The sequence below is a fragment of the Bos taurus genome, chromosome 6 (genome assembly GCF_002263795.3).
Source record: "Bos taurus isolate L1 Dominette 01449 registration number 42190680 breed Hereford chromosome 6, ARS-UCD2.0, whole genome shotgun sequence".
NCBI lineage: Eukaryota > Metazoa > Chordata > Mammalia > Artiodactyla > Bovidae > Bos > Bos taurus.
In genome coordinates this window covers 101,115,471-101,137,098 of record NC_037333.1, presented here as the reverse complement: position 1 = coordinate 101,137,098, position 21,628 = coordinate 101,115,471, and the positions used below count along the sequence as shown (strand labels likewise).

At 41.3% G+C, this 21,628-nt stretch overlaps 1 protein-coding gene across 12 annotated transcripts in view; it reads left to right on the top strand.

Annotated features, from left to right (window-relative positions):
* The window catches only part of MAPK10 (mitogen-activated protein kinase 10), a 622,226-nt gene that overhangs the window by 392,988 nt on the left and 207,610 nt on the right, over positions 1-21,628 (top strand). The gene's annotated exons all lie outside the window — the stretch shown is intronic.

The following is a 21,628-nucleotide window of genomic DNA, read 5'->3' as shown; positions in this document are numbered from 1 at the left end:
GCTCTTTATTAACCCGTGTGTCCAATAAAGAGGTTTCAAAATATCTTTACATTCTGGCATGCCGCTGCTGCTGCTGCTAAGTCACTTCAGTCGTGTCTGACTCTGTGCGACCCCATAGACAGCAGCCCACTAGGCTCCCCCGTCCCTGGGATTCTCCAGGCAAGAACACTGGAGTGGGTTGCCATTTCCTTCTCCAATGCATGAAAGTGAAAAGTGAAAAGGAAGTCGCTCAGTCATGTCCGACTCTTAGCGACCCCATGGACTGCAGCCTACCATGCTCCTCCATCCATGGGATTTTCCAGGCAAAAGTACTGGAGTGGGGTGCCATTGCCTTCTCCGACATAATGTACTATTAATATAATGATGGGCTCTAAAACAACAATAATACTGGAGTGGATTGCCATTTCATATTCCAGGGAGTCTTCCTGATCCAGGGATTGAACCTGGATCAACGGTGTCTTCTGCACTGCAGGCAACTTTTTACTGCCCAGCCACCGGGTAAACCCCTATGTGTATATATGTCTAACAGACTGTATATATGGGCTCAGTTGCTTCAGTCCTGTCCGACTCTTTGCCACCTATGGACTATAGCCCGCCAGGCTCCTCACTCCATGGGATTCTCCAGACAAGAACAGTGGAGTGGGTTGTCATGCCTTCCTCCAGGGAAGCTTCCAGATCTAGGAATTGAATTCGTGTCTCCTGCATTGCAGGCAGATTTTTTACCCACTGAGTCACCTGGGAAGACCAACAGAGTATGTATCCATGGAAAAATTTGTAGAGAATATATAGGAGAGAAACTTAACTATGATGCTTAGATCAGTGGGCACCAGGAATACAGTATCTTCTAGAAATGCCTATTACTTTTAAATATGACTAGGCAAATAATATGTTAATATTTTATTAATAATTCTCCAGGCAACAACAAGAATTCTCCAGGCAAGTATAAGAACTCCAGAATAGGAATAAATGATATATTTGTTCAATCCTATTATTTTACTGATAAAATATGGAAACTGTGTCAGGGTCACCGAGACTGTTGTCAGCTTTGGAGATGGATTCAGGGACTCACAGGACTGAGTATAGCCATTCTCATAGCCAAGATTTATTACAGTGAAAGGATGCAAGGCATAGTCAGCAAAAGAAACAGACAGGTGGGCTGAGGTCTGAGGGGAATCACATTCCAGCTTCCTAGAGTCTTGCTTCTCCCAGCAGAGTCTCAGAGGACCTGCCTAATCCCTCCAGCAAAAAATTGTGACAGCATGGCTACTGGGGAAGCTCAGTGGAGACCCACTGCCCAAGGAGTCTAGTCACATTTCCTGTTTGCCTGGTACGTACCAATATTGAGAGTCTCAGGAGAGCACGTGTTCGGCCAAAACCACACTGTGTGTACACACAATTTTGGCATGGTCAGTTCTAGTCATGGTGGAAATGTGCCTCAAATACAAGTTCCCATACTTCAGCCAGTGGCCCAACTTTCAAGCAAGCCTTTTTAGAATTAGCAATCTCAGGCCTGCTATTGGTTCCCAGTTAGCACTAGTGGTAAAGAACCCACTTGCCAATTCAGGAGACATAAAAGACATGGGTTTGATCCCTGGGTCAGGAAGATCCCCTGGAAGAGGACATGGCAACCCACTCCAGGATTCTTGCCTGGAGTATCTCATGGACAGAGGAGCCGGGCAGGCTTTGGTTCATAGGATCGCAAAGAGTCAGACATGACCGAAGTAATTTAGTATGCACACACGGCCTGCTACTGACTGTTTTCTGCACAGAAATCAGATGTATTAAACTATTTAGATTCTTGTGTGGGTATTGAAACTGTTTTTCCCTCTAGAGTATTAATGTACTTTAGCAGTTGAATTTCCACACTAATTGGGAACAGTCAGCTTCAAGGTTTCTTTAGGCCAACTAAGCATCTGCTTCTATAAGTTTTAGATTACTGCAAAATAAATGAGGCTTAATTTTCATTGCTATAGAGAGGCATCTTTAAGATATTACTTCTGTAAATGGTGAAGGCATTAATTGTGAGTAATTTTTCGTTAAACGTCCACTTCAGAAGATGAAGTTCTCTGAACTTAACCTAAACTTAGAAGAAAACACAAACTGAGGTCTATACAATCCTCTGCAGTGACTATGTACTGATATTTGGTTATTGACACTTGATCTTCTACTACTCAACCTTCTTCACGTCATTCTTCAGACTGACTCAGAGTGAGCATTTAAAAACACAAGTCTGCTCATGTTTTGCTTACCCTGAAACCATTTGATGGCATTGATTGCTCCGAGTTTCAGTCCCTCAGATTTCCCTAAGCTCCCCCTGTCCTGTGTTAGTCCTGCCTGGAATTCTCATCACTATCCACTGGTTCACTTCTACTCATTCTTCAGCCTTCAGCACAGATATCAGTTCCTTGAACTTCCTGTCTAGGATTGATCCCAGTATAACAGATAGGTCCACCCAGGATTGTAGACTTTTCTCCCTGGAACTTGTCACAATTGAAAATTGGCATTTCCTGAAATGGCTTTGATCTATGTAGTATATATTCAATAAATGTTTTGTAGTATGTATTCAATAAATTTTTAAATATTTATTTATTTGGCTGCCTCAGATCTTAGCTGTAGCACATGGGATCTTCACTTCTTGTGTGGGATCTTCCTTTGCAGCGAAAAGGTGCATGAGCTTAGTTGCCCCACTGCGTGTGGGATCCTAGGTCCCCTGAACAGGGACTGAACTAGCATTCCCTGCATCTCAAGGTGGATTCTTAACCACTGGACTCCCAGGGAAGTCCCATAAATGTTTGTTACATGAAAGCTCAGGGAAAGCTTTGTTTCTATATGTACTCAGATCATCAGAATTGAAAAGTGAAAAGTGAAACTGTTTGTCTCTCAGTGGTGTTCACTGTTTGCGATCCCATGGACTGAAGCCCATCAGGCTCCTCTGTCCATGGAATTTTCCAGGCAAGGATGGTGGAATGGGTTGCCAGTCCCTTCTTCAGGAGATCTTCCCAACCCAGGGATGAAACCCAGGTTTCCTGCATTGTAGGCAGATACTTTACCATCTGAGCCACCAGGGAAGCTCATCAGAATTGAGGTAGAGATCTAACTCTTACAAATGGAATTTTGGATATTACAAAATGTTAAGTAAGCCATAGTTCAAAAAAGTTTTAAAATAAAAACTGTGGCATGTTTAACCCATTAATGTAGAGGGGTGTTGTGCTCAGCCTGCAGAGGGAGGCTGAACACCCACCCCAAATTTGGTTCTTATGTTGAGTAATAATGCCACACATGTACTGAGAGGGTACGAAAAGGCTTATTGCTCATATAATGGAATTGTTGGGGGACAGCAGGGTATGTTCCTAAGCAGGTTCAAAAATGGCATGAGAAAGCAAGGGAAAGAGACTGGCTTGGGGTTTCTTTATGGTTGGGGGTGAGAGTTTCTTTATGCATGGTACAGAGGTTGTGTGATCCAAATGTCCTACTGGTGCCAAATCAGGGAGCATCTGGTGCTTTCTTATCAGCTTGCCCGGAAGTGGAAAGGGGGTGAGGGGTGAAGGTGGAATAGGGTGGGCCACTTCCTCCTGCAGGTAAGGTTTGATAAGGGGCCCGGGTTTGACACAATTCTGTAGCAAAGAGGCCTCAGTGGTGGTGCGATTCTTGCAGGTTGCACTCCCATGACTCAAGGCAGCTGAGTGTGGAGGATCTTGGACTCAGACCTTGTGAGAGTTCCTCTTTTCAGAAGAGTACTGAATGCATGCAGCAAATGCCATTCTGATAGAATGTAACTGAGGAGGGCAGTTTCTTGTGCCACAGTCCATGGGCAATTTCTGTCCATCACAGGTGGTCCAGAGATTCCAGGAAATGAAAGAAAAAATTACTGAAGTCCTTGCACTGAAGAAATCTCAAGAAAGCAGGAGGCACTAGTGGGAAGACCTTCTGTATTGCAATTTGCATAGATTTTAGAGCCTTTTGTTGGGAGGTCCCATTCTAGATGGGCTTATTTGTAAATAATAGCATAAATGGGTTTTAAAGTAAAAGTGTTAGTTGTTCAGTCATGTCTGACTTTTTGCAACCCTGTGGCTGCCAGGCTCCTCTGTCTATGGAATTCTCCAGGCAAGAATACTGGAGTGGTTGCCATTCCCTTCTCCAGGGAATCTTCCTAACCCAGGAATTGAACCCAGGACTCCTGCACTGCAGGCAGATTCTTTAGGAGAGCCCCTAAATGGGCTTAAGTAAAATTTGCAAGTGAGGCATATGGTGTGTCCTGAACCCAGAAATGCATAAAAGATGCTGGGCTTGTTTAACACTGAGTGCTGAGGGTTAACAACTATTTCTTGATAGAGATATAGTGACACTTGGCTTACCAAATAATTTTCAGGAATTTAACTGAGATGGTGGGAACTTCTACTTTGTGTGGGGCAATGCCCATCCCGTTTTTTTTGTGAGCTCGTTTGTGAATGTTTGTATGTCTTGACTACGTGTTTCAACTGAATCTTTTTGGAGCAAGATGTCATCAGTGTGCTAGAATACTTGACCCTGCAGAAAGCTGGATGAAGTTTAGACTTTGCCACAAACACTGAATGTCATGGCGGGGCAGTTGAAGTATTCAGCTGTGGGTGGCCAGGCTGTGTGTTCTGTCCCTTCAAAGGTGAGGGCAAGCCATAAACTGTGACTGAGAGGCTGTTGAAACAGGCACTGAAGAGAGCAAATTAACCAAATCCATAACACCAGAATACACACCAATAGCTGATTGGATCCATCCAATCAATAATTTTAATAGTATTGGGTGTGGAGACCTTACGTGGGTAAGACCGTGGTATTAGGTAATAGTAATAGTGAATATTAGTAATCCACCCTGCTGCTAAGTCACTTCAATCGTGTTCGACTCTGTGAGACCCCATAGATGGCAGCCCACCAGACTCCCCTGTCCCTGGGATTCTCCAGGCAAGAACACTGGAGTGGGTTGCCATTTCCTTCTCCAATGCATGAAAGTGAAAAGTGAAAGTGAAGTCGCTCAGTCATGCCTGACTCTTCACAGCCCCATGGACTGCAGCCTACCAGGCTTCTCTGTCCATGGGATTTTCCAGGCAAGAGTACTGGAGTGGGGTGCCATTGCCTTCTCTGAATCCACCCTGAGATGCCATTCATTCATTCAGATTTAAGAAAAACCCAAATTTGGCTGTTGATGAAGGAATACTGGTCATTATCACCCTTTCCTACATAGTTCTTATAATAGTCCTCAAAGGGGAAGGTCCATGGAGTTCCTTTTTAAGAAGCCAGTTGCAAGTATCAAAGACTTAATTTAGTTTGGGTCAGAGTATGCATGACCCCTGGAAGATATTTTAGAGCAATGGACATCATGTGTGCATTTGTGCTAAGTTGCTTCAGTTGTGTCTGACTCTTTGTGACCCTAAAGACTGTAGCACACCAGGCTCCTCTGTCCATGGGATTCTCCAGGCAAGAATACTAGAATCAGTTGCCATGGCTTCCTCCATGGGATCTTCATGGCTATGTGAAATTTAGGCAAAGAATAGTTCTGGTGGTTAAGATGAGAATAGATTTTATCTCTATTTTGTTTCTTGTAGCTTTCCTGTGAGTATAAAAAATACTTTGTATAAGTTTAGTAGGATGTCCTAGTTTAACTTAATTTGAGTCCCCAAATTTATGGAGGTCATGAGAGTGTTTTGACAACAAGGAATTCAAACCAGCCAATCCTAAAGGAACTCAACCCTGAGTATTCATTGCAAGGCTGTGCTTTGCTGGAGCAGTTGTGAAGAGAGATCCCATGTCCAAGGTAAGTGAAACTCAAGTAAGATGGTAGGCACTGAGAGAGGATACCAATCACAGACAACTAGCCAATCTGATCACATGGACCACAGCCTTGTCTAACTCAATGAAACTATGAGCCACACCATATGGGATCACCCAAGATGGATGGGTCATGGTGGAGAGGTCTGACAGAATGTGGTCCACTGGAGAAGGGAATGGCAAACCACTTCAGTATTCTTGCCTGGAGAACCCCATGAATGGAATGAAAAGACAAAAAGATAGGACACTGAAAGATGAACTCCCCAGGTCAGTAGGTACCCAATATGCTACTGGAGATCAGTGGAAAAATAACTCCAAAAAGAATGAAGGTATGGAGCCAGAGCAAAAACAACACCCAATTGTGAATGGGACTGGTGATAGAAGCAATGTTCAATGCTGTAAAGAGCAATATTGCATAGGAACCTGGAATGTTAGGTTCATGAATCAAGGCAAATTGCAAGTAGTCAAACAGGAGATGACAAGAGTGAACATCGACATTCTAGGAATCAGTGAACTAAGATGGACTGGAATGGGTGAATTTAACTCAGATGACCATTGTATCTACTACTGTGGGCAGGAATCCCTTAGAAGAAATGGAGTAGCCATCATCGTCAACAAAAGAGTCCAAAATGCAGTACTTGGGTGCAATCTCAAAAATGACAGAATGATCTCTGTTCGTTTCCAAGGCAAACCATTCAATATTACGGTAATTCAAGTCTATGCCCCTACCAGTAACGCTGAAGAAGCTGAAGTTGAACAGTTCTTTGAAGACCTACAAGACCTTCTAGAACTAACACCCAGAAAAGATGTCCTTTTCATTATAGGGGACTGTAATGCAAGAGTAGAAAGTCAAGAAACAACTGGAGTAACAGGCAAATTTAGCCTTGGAGTGCAGAATGAAGCAGGGCAAAGGTTAATCGAGTTCTGCCAAGAGAACACACTGGTCATAGCAAACACCCTCTTCCAACAACACAGGAGAAGACTCTACACATGGACATCACCAGATGGTCATCACCAAAAGCAGATTGATTATATTCTTTGCAGCCAAAAATGGAGAAGCTCTATACAGTCAGCAAAAACAAGACCAGGAGCTGACTGTGGCTCAGATCATATTGCCAAATTCAGACTGAAATTGAAGAAAGTGGAGAAAACCACTAGACCATTCAGGTATGACCTAAATCAAATCCCTTCTGACTATATAGTGGAAGTGAAAAATAGATTTAAGGGACTAGATCTGATAGACAGAGTACCTGATGAACTATGGATGGAAGTTTGTGACATTGTATAGGAGACAGGAATCAAGACCATCCCCAAGAAAAAGAAATATAAAATAGCAAAATGGCTGTCTGAGGAGGCCTTACAAATAGCTGTGAAAAGAGGGGTAGCGGAAAGCAAAGGAGAAAAGGAAAGATATACCCATTTGAATGCAGAGTTCCAAAGAATAGGGAGGAGAGATAAGAAAGCCTTCCTCAGCGATCAATGCAAAGAAATAGAGGAAAACAATAGAATGGGAAAGACTAGAGATCTCTTCAAAAAAATTTGAGATACCAAGAGAACATTTCATGCAGAGATGGGCTCATTAAAGGACAGAAATGGTAGGGACCTAACAGAAGCAGAAGATATTAAGAAGAAGTGGCAAGAATACACAGAAGAACTATACAAAAAAGATGATCACCCAGATAATGACGATGGTGTGATCACTCACCTAGAGCCAGACGTCCTGGAATGTGAAGTCAAGTGGGCCTTAGGAAGCTTCACTACAAATAAAGCTAGTGGAGTGACGGAATTCCAGTTGAGCTATTTCAAATCCTGAAAGACGATGCTGTGAAAGTGATGTGCTCAATATGTCAGCAAATTTGGAAAACTCAGCAGTGGCCACAGGACTGGAAAAGGTCAGTTTTCATTCCAATCCCAAAGAAAGGCAATGCCGAAGAATGCTCAAACTACCGCACAATTGCACTCATCTCACATGCCAGTAAAGTAATGCTCAAAGTTCTCCAAGCCAGGTTTCAGCAATACATGAACTGTGAACTTCCAGATGTTCAAGCTGGTTTTAGAAAAGGCAGAGGAACCAGAGATCAAGTTGCCAATATCCACTGAATCATCGAGAAAGAGAGTTCCAGAAAAAATTCTATTTCTGCTTTATTAACCATGAAATTCTGATATATATTATTTGTTCAATAAGTAGTATTTTTTCTATCACCCTTTGAGTAATATATAATAATATTCTTACAAAAATATATTCCAAATTTCAGGACAGGTTATATTCAAAATTCTGAATTGAATTTGATGTATATTATAATGGATCACAATAAACTGTGGAAAATTCTGAAAGAGATGGGAATACCAGATCACCTGACCTGCTCTTGAGAAACCTATATGCAGGTCAGGAAGCAACGGTTAGAACTGGACATGGAACAACAGACTGGTTCCAAATAGGAAAAGGAGTACATCAAGGCTGTATATTATAACCCTGCTTATTTAACTTATATGCAGAGTACATCATGAGAAATGCTGGGCTGGAGGAAGCACAAGCTGGAATCAAGATTGCTGGGAGAAATATCAATAACCTCAGATATGCAGATGATACCACCCTTATGGCAGAAAGTGAAGAAGAACTAAGGAGCCTCTTGAGGAAAGTGAAAGAGAAGAGTGAAAAAATTGGCTTAAAGCTCAACATTCAGAAAATGAAGATCATGGAATCCAGTCCCATCACTTCATGGGAAATAGATCGGGAAACAGTGGAAACAGTGTCAGACTTTATTTTTCTGGGCTCCAAAATCACTGCAGATGGTGATTGTAGCCATGAAATTAAAAGACGCTTACTCCTTGGAAGGAAAGTTATGACCAACCTAGAGAGCATATTGAAAAGCAGAGACATTACTTTGCCAACAAAGGTTCATCTAGTCAAGGCTGTGGTTTTTCCAGTGGTCAAGTATGGATATGAGAGTTGGACTATAAAGAAAGCTGAGCACTGAAGAATTGATGCTTTTGAACCGTGGTGTTTGAGAAGACTCTTGAGAGTCCCTTGGACTGCAAGGATATAAAACCAGTCAATCCTAAAGGAAATCAACCCTGAATATTCATTGTTAGGATTGATGCTGAAGTTGAAGCTCTAAGACTTTGACCACCTGATGAAAAGAGCTGACTCTTTTGAAAAGACCCTTATACTGGGAAAGATTGAAGACAGGAGAAGGGTACAACAGAGGATGAGATGGTTGGATGGCATCACTGACTTGATGGACATGGGTTTGGGTGGACTCCGGGAAATGGTGACGGACAGGGAGGCCTGGCATGCTGCGGTTCATGGGGTCGCAAAGAGTCAGACACAAGTGAGCGACTGAACTGAACTAAACTGAACTGATGCTGAAACTGAAACTCCAATACCTTTGTCACCTGATGCAAAGAGCCGACTCATTGGAAAAGACCCAATGCTGGGAAAAATTGAGGTCAGGAGGAAAACGCTTGATAGAGGACGAGATGTTGAATGGTATCACTGACTCAATGAACATGCGTTTGAGCAAACTTTGGGGGATAGTGAAGGACAGGGAATCCGGGCGTGCTGCCGTCCGTGAGGTTGTTAAGAGTCAAATATGACTTAGTGATCGAACAACATGAGAATTTGGCAGCTGGTGCATTTCAATATTTGTTAAAATTGATTCAGAACCAATATTGTAAAGGCATGAAAGCTAATTAGTTTCCTTTTCTCTTTTTGTATAAATTTTTTTTTTTAGTAAAATTTGGTTTTCCAGTTAGTCAAGGTGTGGACCTCTGTTTCATTTTTTGTTTGTTTGTTTCAATGTCCTGTATTAGTTTTCTATTTATGGTTGTTTTGTTCAGTACACCTCAATGGAAAGATGGTCCTCTCTACACTGTTCGTATTTATGTTTCTTCTTTCAGAAGCCTCAAATCAGTATCTGAAAGATTAGGGTCCTCCTCCATGTCAATGGTTACTTTGTGGAATTTAAGAAATCCAGGTTGATGTTGTGTGTGGCTTAACCCTTGGCTGTGTCATGGGGTGGGGGAGGGAGGTGTGGCTGTTTTTCTTGGTAATCCTGAGGTAAAGACCTTTATTGTTGACAGAGGTATAGGCAGCAGCATCAGCAAGGGCAGTTCACAGTGTCCCATTTTCAGCCATCGGTTCTTAGAGTGGGACCTTAGCATGCCGCATAGCAACCGCCTTTCCTCTACACAGGAGATCAGCCAGTGGGCCCACCATTGTGCAGGATGTTGGTCTTTCTCCTGAGCACTCTACAGCAGGGGTCCCCAAACCCCGGGTCAGTACCTCGTGTACTTGTTAGGAACTGCGCCACAGAGGGTGAGCAGCAGGTGAGTGAGTGAAGCTTCGTCTGTATTGACAGCGGTTCCTCTTCACTCGCTTCACCACCTGTGCGCCACCTCCTTTCAGATCAGCAGCATCATTAGATTATCACAAGAGCATGAACCCTAAATGTGCTTCAGTCCTTCCCAAACCACACCCCTTGTCCCGTTTGTAAAAAAAAAACATGTCTTCCACGATACTGGCCCCTGGTGCCAAAAAGACTGAGGACTGCTGCTCCACAGAAAGGGCCAGTTCCTCAATGAAACACACACCCTGAGTCTAGCATCAGTGGCACTGTGGGCTGGGATCAAGACACATGACTCACAGATAGGTCCAGCTCAAGAGGCGTAATCCACGGTCCCTTTAAGGTGGGCCCCAATTCCATACTCCTGTCCTAAATGCCAGAGAGTGAAACTTCTGGTGCAGGTCAGTTGAATCCGCAACAGAAGCTTGAGCAGGGACTCAGCAAATGCAGCAAAGAGCTAGTCCACAGGCAGCAGAACTAGTTAGCAAGCCTAAGCAAGAGGAGAAAGACCTTCCCCACCCTTCTTGACCCCACCAGCGCTGGTTGATTATCATTTGGACATGCCTGCTGGGTCAGTTGTTCTGGTCACCGTGAAGAGGAGAGATGGATCTCCCACCCGATATTTGCTTCAGATGTTAAGACTGATGATACCATACTTGCTTCAAAAAGCTATGCAAAGTTTTGTATGCATACTAAGTTGGTTCAGTTGTGTCCAGCTCTTTGTAACCCTATGGACCAGGACTTGAGTATTTTGAATTTCCTGACATCATCAAGAGAGGGGGCATCTGAGCTTTCTTCTCAGTTTTCCTACATGTGGGGCAGGAGGGGAGGGGAAAGGGGAAAACTGGATAAGTGTCAGCAATCAAGCATCAAAAATGGAATCAGACTCTGTTACGTGCGTGGGAAAGAGCTGCATGTATATTTCTGAGTGGCCTGTTTTGGTATTAGAGGTATGTGTCTTTATAAGGAAATGTTGGGTGTCTCATTTTTATGTAAATGCTACTTTTACTTTTGTTCAAAACCATGCTGAGATAACCTTTCTTGCTCTTTTTTAACCCTCAAATTTTATATTATCTGATAGAGAAATTTAATAATACTGATTTACTAAGTCTGTTATTAGCACTGCAGACTTTAATTACTATTCTGTAAGTCCAGTTCAAAATCATGAATTCCATCTGAATTTTATTATATTCTCGTACAGAATTCATCTGGGAAGTCAGCCAACCAGAATGGGCATGTGCAAATAAGTTTCTCATTTTGGACAGTCATTATAATTTATGACTTATCTATGCCCACACTATGTAAATAGTTCTTAAAAACGTCAAACGTAGAATTCCAACAGTGGGCGCATTTAGGGAGAGTTCTCATAAGTGTTCTCTTTTTCAATTATGTGGATGAACTTGGTCAGCTCTGGCCATGCAGTTTGAAGTTGTGGTTTGGCATCATTTTTCTAGAAGCTGTCTATTGGTATGGATCTTGTACTACGCCACATTTATTTTTTTCAATTGTCTTGTACAAATAGAATGCAAATTCAATGAAGGCAGGAATTGTTTTATTGTTTGATTGATTCATTGTTACATCTTCAGTGCCTAGAACCGTGCAATAATAGCTACTGAATGAATATTTATAATTGAGTTCCTTGATAAGCACTCTGTCCCTCTTTGATAATTAAAAATGCTTAATTGTGATTTTGGTAAATTATAAACTCAATTTCAAGTTCAACATCATGGTGTTCCTCAAACCAAGAGTACAATGGTAATTAAATAAATATATATATGGAAAGTACTTTTTTTGGTGATTGTTTAAATTTATATATATTAAGACAGGGTAGAAGGAATCATAGGTAGAACAATTTGTTGAGCATATAGAAGTGTATGTATCAATTATGTTTACTCGGCACATTTGACTTTGAGGATATAGAAATCTTATATGAGCCCAAGGATAGGATGTATATTGTAGTCAGTCTTTTGGGGAACTAGATATACAAGATTCTTGCTTTAGATTGTCTTTCCTTTTCAGTAAAGGATATGATCTTTTCTTATGCTTTTTTAGTTGCCATTTTCTCATATAACTGGCAGGATTGTACAGTGGATAAGTATAAGAAATATGGATTCAGATACTCATGTTCTATACGAATTCTGGTTTTACACAAATATTTGATTTTGGGCAAATTACTTACCCTCTCTGTGACTCAGTTTGCTACTTGTAAATTGTGACTAAAAAGAATATCTATTACATAGGGTTATCATTAGGATTACATGAGATGATGCATGTAACATATTTAGCATAGTTTTGGGCACATAGGATAAGCACTCAGTTCAGTTCAGTTCAGTCACTCAGTCGTGTCTGACTCTTTGCAATCCCATGAATTGCAGCATGCCAGGCTTCCCTGTCCATCACCAACTCCCGAAGCCTACTCAAACTCATGTCCATTGAGTTGGTGATGCCATTCAAATGTCTCGTCTTCTGTTGTCCCCTTCTCCTCCCAACTTCAATCTTTCACGACTTCAGTCTTTTCCAATGAGTTGGTTCTTTGCATCAAGAGGACAAGGTATTGGATATTCAGCTTCAGCATCAGTCCTTCCAATAAATATTCAGGACTGATTTCCTTTAGGATGGACTGGTTGGATCTCCTTGCAGTCCAAGGGACTCTCAATAGTCTTCTCCAACACCACAGTTCAAAAGCATCAATTCTTCGGTTCTCAGCTTTCTTTATAGTCCAACTCTCACATCCATATATGACCACTGGAAAAACTGTAGCTTTGATTAGACGAACCTGTGTTGGTAAAGTAATGTCTCTGCTTTTGAATATGCTGTCTAGGGGTCATAACTTTTCTTCCAAGGAGCAAGCGTCTTTTAATTTCATGGCTGCAGTCACCATTTGCAGTGATTTAGGAGCCCCCCCCCCCAAAATAAAGTCAGCCACTGTTTCTACTGTTTCCCCACCTATTTGCCATGAAGTGATGGGACCAGATGCCATGATCTTAGTTTTCTGAATGTTGTGTTTTAAGCCAACTTTTTCACTCTTCTCTTTCACTTTCCTCAAGAGGCTCTTTAGTTCTTCTTCATTTTCTCCCATAAGGGTGGTGTCATCTGTGTATCTGAGGTTATTGATATTTCTCCTGGCAATCTTGATACCAGCTTGTGCTTCATCCAGCCCAGCATTTCTCATGATGTACTCTGCATAGAAGTTAAATAAGCAGGGTGACAATATACAGCCTTGACCTACTCCTTCCCTATTTGGAACCATTCTGTTGTTCCATGTCCGGTTCTAACTGTCGCTTCTTAACCTGCATACAGATTTCTCAGGAGACAGGTCAGCTGGTCTGGTATTCCTGTCTCTTGAAGAATTTCCCACAGTTTATTGTGATCCACACAGTCAAAGGCTTTGGCATAGTCAATAAAGCCAAAGTAGATGTTATTCTGGAACTCTTGCTTTTTTGATGATCCAACAGATGTTGGCAATTTGATCTCTGGTTCCTCTGCCTTTGGTAAATCCAGCTTGAACATCTGAAAGTTCACAGTTCACATAGTGTTGTACTGTTGAAGCCTGACTTGGAGAATTTTGAGCATTACTTTGCTACCATGTGAGAAGAGTGCTATTGTGCAGTAGTTTGAGCATTCTTTGGAATTGCCCTTCTTTGGGACTGGAATGAAAACTGACCTTTTCCAGTCCTGTGGCCACTGCTGAGTTTTCCAAATTTGCTGACATATTGAGTGCAGCACTTTCACAGCATCATCTTTTATGATTTGAAATAGCTCAATTGGATTTCCATCACCTCCACTAGCTTTGTTGGTAGTGATGCTTCCTAAGGCCCACTTGACTTTGCATTCCAGGATATCTGGCTCTAGGTGAGTGATCACACCATCGTGGTTATCTTGGTCATGAAGATCTTTTTTGTACAGTTCTTCTGTGTATTCTTGCCACCTTTTCTTAATATCTTCTGCTTCTGTTAGGTCCACACCATTTTTGTCCTTTATTGTGCCCATCTCTGCATGAAATGTTCCCTTGGTATCTCTAATTTTCTTGAAGAGATCTCTGGTCTTTCCCATTTTATTGTTTTCCTCTATTTCTTTGCATTGATTGCTGAGAAAGCCTTTATTATATCTCGGTACTCTTCTTTGGAACTCTGCATTCAAATACATATATCTTTCCTTTTCTCCCTTGCCTTTGGCTTCTCTTCTTTCCACCTATTTGTAAGGCCTCCTCAGACAACCATTTTGCCTGTTTGCATTTCTTTTTCTTGGGCATGGTCTTGATCCCTGTCCCCTGTACAATGTCACAAACCTCTGTCCATAGTTCTTCAGGCACTCTATCAGATCTAATCCCTTAAATCTAATTGTCACTTCCAGTGTATAATTGTAAGGGATTTGATATAGGTCATACCCCAATGGTCTAGTGGTTTTCCCTACTTTCTTCAATTTAAGTGTGAATTTGGCAATAAGGAGTTCATGATCTGAGCCACAGTCAGCTCCTGATCCTGTTTTTGCTGACTGTATAGAGCTTCTCCATCTTTGGCTGCAAAGAATATAATCAGTTCTTTTCAGTGTTGGCCATCTAGTGATGTCCATGTGTCTCTACAGGTCTTCTCTTGTGTTGTTAGAAGAGGGTGTTTGCTATGATCAGTGAGTTCTCTTGGCAGAACTCTATTAGCCTTTGCCCTGCTTCATCCTGTATTCCAAGGCCAAATTTATCTGTTAACTCCAGGTGTTTCTTGACTTCCTATTTTTGCATTCCAGTCCCCTATAATGAAAAGGACATCTTTTTTGGGTGTTAATTTTAAAAGGTCTTGTAGGTCTTCATAGAATCATGCAACTTCAGCTTCTTCAGCGTTACTGCTCGGGGCATAGACTTGGATTACAGTGATATTGAATGGTTTGCCTTGGAAATGAACAAAGATCATTCTTGCCAGAGTCCAACTCCAGCAGCCAGGGATTCAACCTGAAAAGATGAACGGTGTCGGCGAGAGAAATGAGGCAGCCTCTCAGTTTTCTTGGACTGCCTGTTTATTTCAAGTTTAAGATTCTCTTATACTTTTACAAAAACATTAGGCCAGAGCTTTGACATTTTCAGTTCCCCCTCTCCCAGATTTATTATCTCCATAAATCACTGTTGCTCTTCAAACACAGTTCCTGCTTCAGTGATTCTCTCAGAATCAGCCTTATCATCTATTATGTACCTCCTCTAATGTGTCCTATAGTTAACTTGTGATCACATTGTAACTCATGCTACATTCCTCAGTTTACCACTTATCTTCCTAAATCCTGTTTGATGTTTCCCAACATCCTGAGCTCACTATCTCTTAAAAAGGCTTCTAGCTATAGTATCTCTAAAAATTCCTAACTTCTATAAGCTATAGTAAAATATGCTAACTTTACAATATTCCTTAAATCTTTAACTTCTGTTTTAATTATTTCTAAGCCCTAAGTTCAGTAAACTCCTTTGCCATAAACATTGTCCTCACAAATAGGCTTCAAATAGCAATCCTTCCCATGGCCTCAAGCTACGGCCTATGTGCTCATCCTGGAACACTCTTTTGTAAAAGTCCTTGAACAAATGTCAGTGATTAACTTTATGAATTATTTTCTGAGCACAGCTGCAGAAGGCTTTGTGCCTTCTCACACTCCTCTCAAGAACAATAAGCACCTTAATGTTCCTTTTCAGTCAACTCAGCCAAGGAGAGGAAAAGACAAGTCAGAATTACAAGGCCTAACTCCTTCATCCCAGGATCCGGAATCCCTGCCTGTGGAATGAGGAGAGGGGTCTGGGGCTGTGCCTCTATTTTGTCAGTAATGCCTAACGCGGCTCCCGACACATTCTGTCGTTTTTGAGATTGCATCCAAGTACTACATTTCGGCCTCTTGTTGACCATGATGGCTACTCCATTTCTTCTAAGGGATTCCTGCCCACAGTAGTAGATATAATGGTCATCTGAGTTAAATTCACCCATTCCAGTCCATTTCAGTTCACTGATTCCTATAATGTCAGTGTTCATTCTTGCCATCTCCTATTTGACCACTTCCAATTTGCCTTGATTGATGGACCTAACATTCCAGGTTCCTATGCAGTATTGCTTTTTACAGTATCAGACTTTGTTTTTATCACCAGTCACATCTACAACTTGGTGCTGTTTTTGCTATGGCTCCGTCTCTTCATTCTTTCTGGAGTTATTTCTCCACTGATCTCCAGTAGCATATTGGGCACCTACTGACCTGGGGAGTTCATCTTGCAGTGTCCTATCTTTTTGCCTTTTCATATTGTTCATGGGATTCCCAAGGTAAAAATACTGAAGTGGCTTTCCATTCCCTTCTCCAGTGGGCCACGTTTTGTCAGAACTCTCCGCCATGAAGCATCTGTCTTGGGTGTCCCTACATGGCATGGCTAATAGTTTCATTGAGCTAGACAAGGCTGTGGTCCTTGTGATCAGTTTGGTTAGTTTACTGTGATTGTGGTTTTCAGTTTGTCTGCCCTCTGATGGATAAGGATAAGAGGTTTATGGAAGCTTCCTGATGGGAGAGACTGACTTAGGGGGAAACTGGGTCTTATTCCGATGGGAGGGGCCGTGTTTAGTAAATCTTTAATCCAATTTTCTGTTAATGGGCAGGCCTGTGTTCCTTCCCTGTAGTTTGACCTGAGGCCAAACTATGATGGAGGTAATGAAGATAATGGGGAACCTCCTTCAAAATGTCCCATGCACACATTACTGCACTCAGTGACTGACCATGAAGCAGGCCACCACCAACCCATGCCTCTGCCGGAGACTTCTGGACACTCATGGTCATGTCTAGGTCAGTTTCTTGTGGGTTAACTGCTCCTTTCTCCTGGGTCCTGGTGCACACAAGGTTCTGTTTGTGCCCTCCAAGAGTCTGTTTCCCCCAGTCCTGTGTAAGTTCTGGTGGTTCTATGGTGGGGTTAATGGCGACCTCCTCCAAGAGGGCTTGTGCCCTACTCAGGTCTGCTGCACCCAGAGCCCCTGCCCTGTGAAAGGCAACTGCTGACCCTTATCTTCACACGAGACACTCAGACACAGTTCTGGCCTAGTCTCTGTGGGTTGGGTGTGTGTTTTGTGCCCTTCCCAGATCTGAGCAGCTCAGGTGACTAGGTTCTTGAAGAGCACACTGTCCCAGGTGGACCGTGTGTCTTAATCACCTCCCTGGTCCAGGCCGCGCAGTTTCCTGGGTGTGTCATGAGAGCACCATCTCAGGTGCACTGTATGTCTCTTCTAGAAAGCTGATCTCAGACTGTGACCCTCCTGGCGGATGTCAACCATCCAGGACCTCAGGAAGACCTGGTTAGCAGCTGGGAGCCTGCTCACAGTGTGGTGGAAGGTGCCATCTCTGTGGCTGAGATTGCAGCAGCCTGTTGCCTTCTGGCCCTGGATGAAGGAAGCCTGCCTCTCTGCCTCCAGGTGGGGAGGGGCCTGTATGCAGCTCTCCTTTGGTATTTGCTCAATCCTTTGTTCTGTGAGAGGGTTAGAGCCTATCAAGGGAAAGTTCTCTTTCTACAATTAGGTGTGTATTCTTTCTGCAATTAGGTGTGGTTTTTTTTTTTTTGGTTTGTTTGTTTTATGTTGCCTTCTAAGATTTGAAAACTCCCCACAGACCCGCCTGTGAGAGGGCTTCCCACTGTGTAGAAACTTCTTCACAACTCCCTCTGCAGGACAGGTCTCCATCCCTAACTCTTTTGTCTCCCTTTTTGTCTTTTATATTTTGTCCTACCTCCTACTACATTTTAATTTTAACTCACGTGTATTGTCATAGTAGCATGTGCTTTCTTCTTACACTTCCATTTTAAAGTACAACTTATTCTTTCATTTAATTTATACAGTCTCTTAATTTTCTGGTTTCATCTGATCTGATAGTTGACCCATATCACAATTTTGAGCCAGAACACAAGAGGTTTGATGTAGCTCTCTATCCTAGGTCAGCCCAGTCCAGTCAGCTGTGATGGCAGGGTTGGCCCAAAAAGGTGCAGAATGTGGCTACTTAGACAGTAGGAGCTATGGACCTAAGGGCCAGCATAGGTAGTTTCGTAACACATATGCCATTATACACAGCTACAAATACTCATGTGTACGTGCTGCTTGTTTTTAAATAATTGCCTGGATAAATTATATATCAATTAAACCATTTATTGATGGAAATTATGATTATTTAATGATGTAAAATATATTTATACAATTGGTTTATGTAAGAAAAATTGTGTTTTTTTTCCACATTTGGGAATACTTAATCCATTTGATTTTTAAAGGATTTCAAAATTTATATAATATTTATATTAATAGAGGTTGAGACTTATTTGGGAATGTTTTTATATTTCATTTATGCAACTAATTCATTGACATACAGATTTTAACAAATAAAAAGCATAATTGAAAAGAGATTAAATGTGGCTTAAGATAAAGAGGATGTGAATATCTTAGATTTGTTTTGTCAATTCAGGCTAATGTTGTTGTCTTTAACTGTTGTGTCTTTGATAAAATACATTTTTATGGCAATTTTATTCTGTTTGTACTTTGCAGCTGAATATTTCCATGTATTTGTAGCTTAGGGTAACAGTTCTTAGTACCAGGACTATCTACTTTAATTTGAATTAAAATTATCTCAAGACAAGTAAAGAAGATCTTCTCTTGTACTTTTCTAGTTCTATTCATCTGGATAACATATTATTGGATTTAATTATCCAGTCCAGATATCTATATGTGAAAAAAAAAAAAACACACTAGAAGTCTTCAACTCAGGATGTTATGAGAATGATGATAAAATTTGTTGAGAATGTCAAACCAATTTTCCTAATGAGATCAACATATAATTGAATATAAAGAACTAAATAGATTCCGGCAGTTATCTCCACTTCCTCCCCATTAAGGAGCTAGTGATAATATTTAACCACTGACTGAGAAAGTCCTTGTATTGGACCTAATTGTAACTTTCCTGGGTACCATGTAGTTTTTTTTTTTTTTTTTCTGTACAGTTTCTACTCTGCAAAGATATCTTTTTTGCTCTTGCTAGTTTAAGCAGAAGAATTCGGTAAAAGGGCATATCTTCTGGATGACTGGAGGACCAGTCAAGAACCAAGGGTGATCAGCAGAGGCGAAAAGCCAAAGAAAGGGATGTTTCTGGACTCTGGTGCTTCTGAACACCTGCTACCACTGTCCTCTCTCGTTTCCCATACTGCCCAGCAATAATCTCCATCTGATACATAGCTCTGAATTACTTCTTAAGATGACTGTCTATAGATCACTGACCACATTCCGTCTTACAGGAGGCAGGCAAAAGAAGTATTTTTCCCCTTTCCACTTTAGTAGGAAAAAGTTGGACCCATTTTCTGCTCCAGGGATCTCCCAGACCCAGGGATTGAACCTACATCTCCTACATTATAGGGAGATTCTTTTCCACTGAACCACTAGGGAAACCCCAAAGTTTGTATTGCATTGGCAAAGAAGTTCCATCGGGTTTTTCTGTAACACAGAAAAACTTTTTGGCCAACCCGGTAGATATGCATAAGTGAGGAGAACAACACGCATGTCAGGTTTTTACTCAGTTTTTTCGAATGGGCGTGATTAAGGCAAGCTTTGAAATGTCTCCCATTGAGTTACTTACAAGGACAGACTCATTCAGTTGACTTTGGAGTGATATATTATGCACTAAGAAGTCATTTTAATAAATCATTTTGGCTAAATTTCTCTACCAAGTTTTTTTTACCCTGTCTTTTCAACTTTGGTTTATGAAATAGTTTAGATAAAATGATTGTCTACAAAGTCTTTAAATCTATCTGAAATAAATGCAAATTCTTTGTGCAATAATAGTATCTCATTATCCATATAGCAATAGATTGTCAAGAATGTTCTAGACTTTTCCTTGGAGTGAGAACCCTGACTCTTGCAGGCAGTTGGCATCTCCCTGTCCCCTTTTCCTCAGTGGTCTCTATCCTAGCAGAGCTAGCCAAGGTCTGCTTTTAAGTCAAGGAAAGGGAGAACTTTCTTAAACATGTTCAATCGAGAGGAAAGTGGTACAAAATGCTAATCCTTAGGCATATCATATTGTTCCTTCACAAGTACCTTATGTTGTCAGATAATTAAGATACAACTGAATCTATAACCATATTCAAAGGTTATAGAGAGCCTGGAGATTAAGACAGAAATAAATTAGGTAAAATAAACAAAAAGAGACATATTTGCCTTGATCCAAACGTTATAATCCTAGATAGAAATGCCATAACAAATATAATATACTAGGCTGAAAATGTCACTACTGCTAAGTCACTTCAGTCGTGTCCGACTCTGTGCGACCCCATAGACAGCAGCCCACCAGGCTTCCCCGTCCCTGGGATTCTCCAGGCAGGAACACTGGAGTGGGTTGCCATTTCCTTCTCCAATGCATGAAAGTGAAAAGTCAAAGTAAAATCACTCAGTCATGTCCGACTCTCAGCGACGTCATGGACTGCAGCCCACCAGGCTCCTCCGTCCATGGGATTTTCCAGGCAAGAGTACTGGAGTGGGGAAAATGTCACTAGAAGAAACATTAACTACTGTTTTTTATTCAGAAGTAATTGTAAAATTTTGAACTTGCTTTTCTAACTTTAAACTCAAATGGAGTTTAATACGTATACATACATTTGCTTCTAAATACTAACCAGTTAATTATGTGATCAATGTATATAAAAGAAGAAAATAAAATATTTCTCTGTCACTTTTCATATGTTTAGACTAAACAGAACTTAAGGAGGATTCATGGCACCACTGCCTTTTCTTTCCTGACTCCACCATCCATTTATCAAAATGTTATTACTTTCAGAAAGAGAGTGGATATAATTCATGATTCATATCTTTTTTTGAAATCATATTACTCCTATAATGATCTTATATTTTTCCACATTACCCATTGTTCAATTAAAAAACATATAGGTTCAAACTGTTAGTATCTTGTGAAACTTGAATTTTCGTTTTTGTTCTTTTTATTTAACTGTGGATGAAACACTTGACTTGAGTAGCTCTTATAGGTGGGGCTTCCCAGGTGGTGTTGGTGGTAAAGAATCCGCCTGCCAAAACAGGAGACTTAAGAGATGCAGGTTCTATCCCAGGGTCTGGAAGATCCCCTACAGTAGGAAATGGCAATCCACTCAAGTTTTCTTTTCTGGAAAATGCCATGGACAGAGGAGTCGGGCCAACTATTGCCCCTGTCCATGGGGCCGCAGACAGCTGGACATGACTAAGCACACACAAAGCTCTTGCAAGTGTTGGCTAAATACAGGCCAGCTTTCTAATGGTGTTTTTTTGAACTTTATTTTTTGTTCTTGTGACATTTCAACTAATCATGAAATATCATAGATGAAATTAAAGCAAACTAAATGTGTATGACATAACATTCTATTTTGTCATGAGTCATATTAAAATACCTTTTTGTTTGATTCAGTTCAGTTCAGTTCAGTCGCTCAGTTGTGTCCGACTCTTTGCAACCCCATGAACCACAGCACGCCAGGC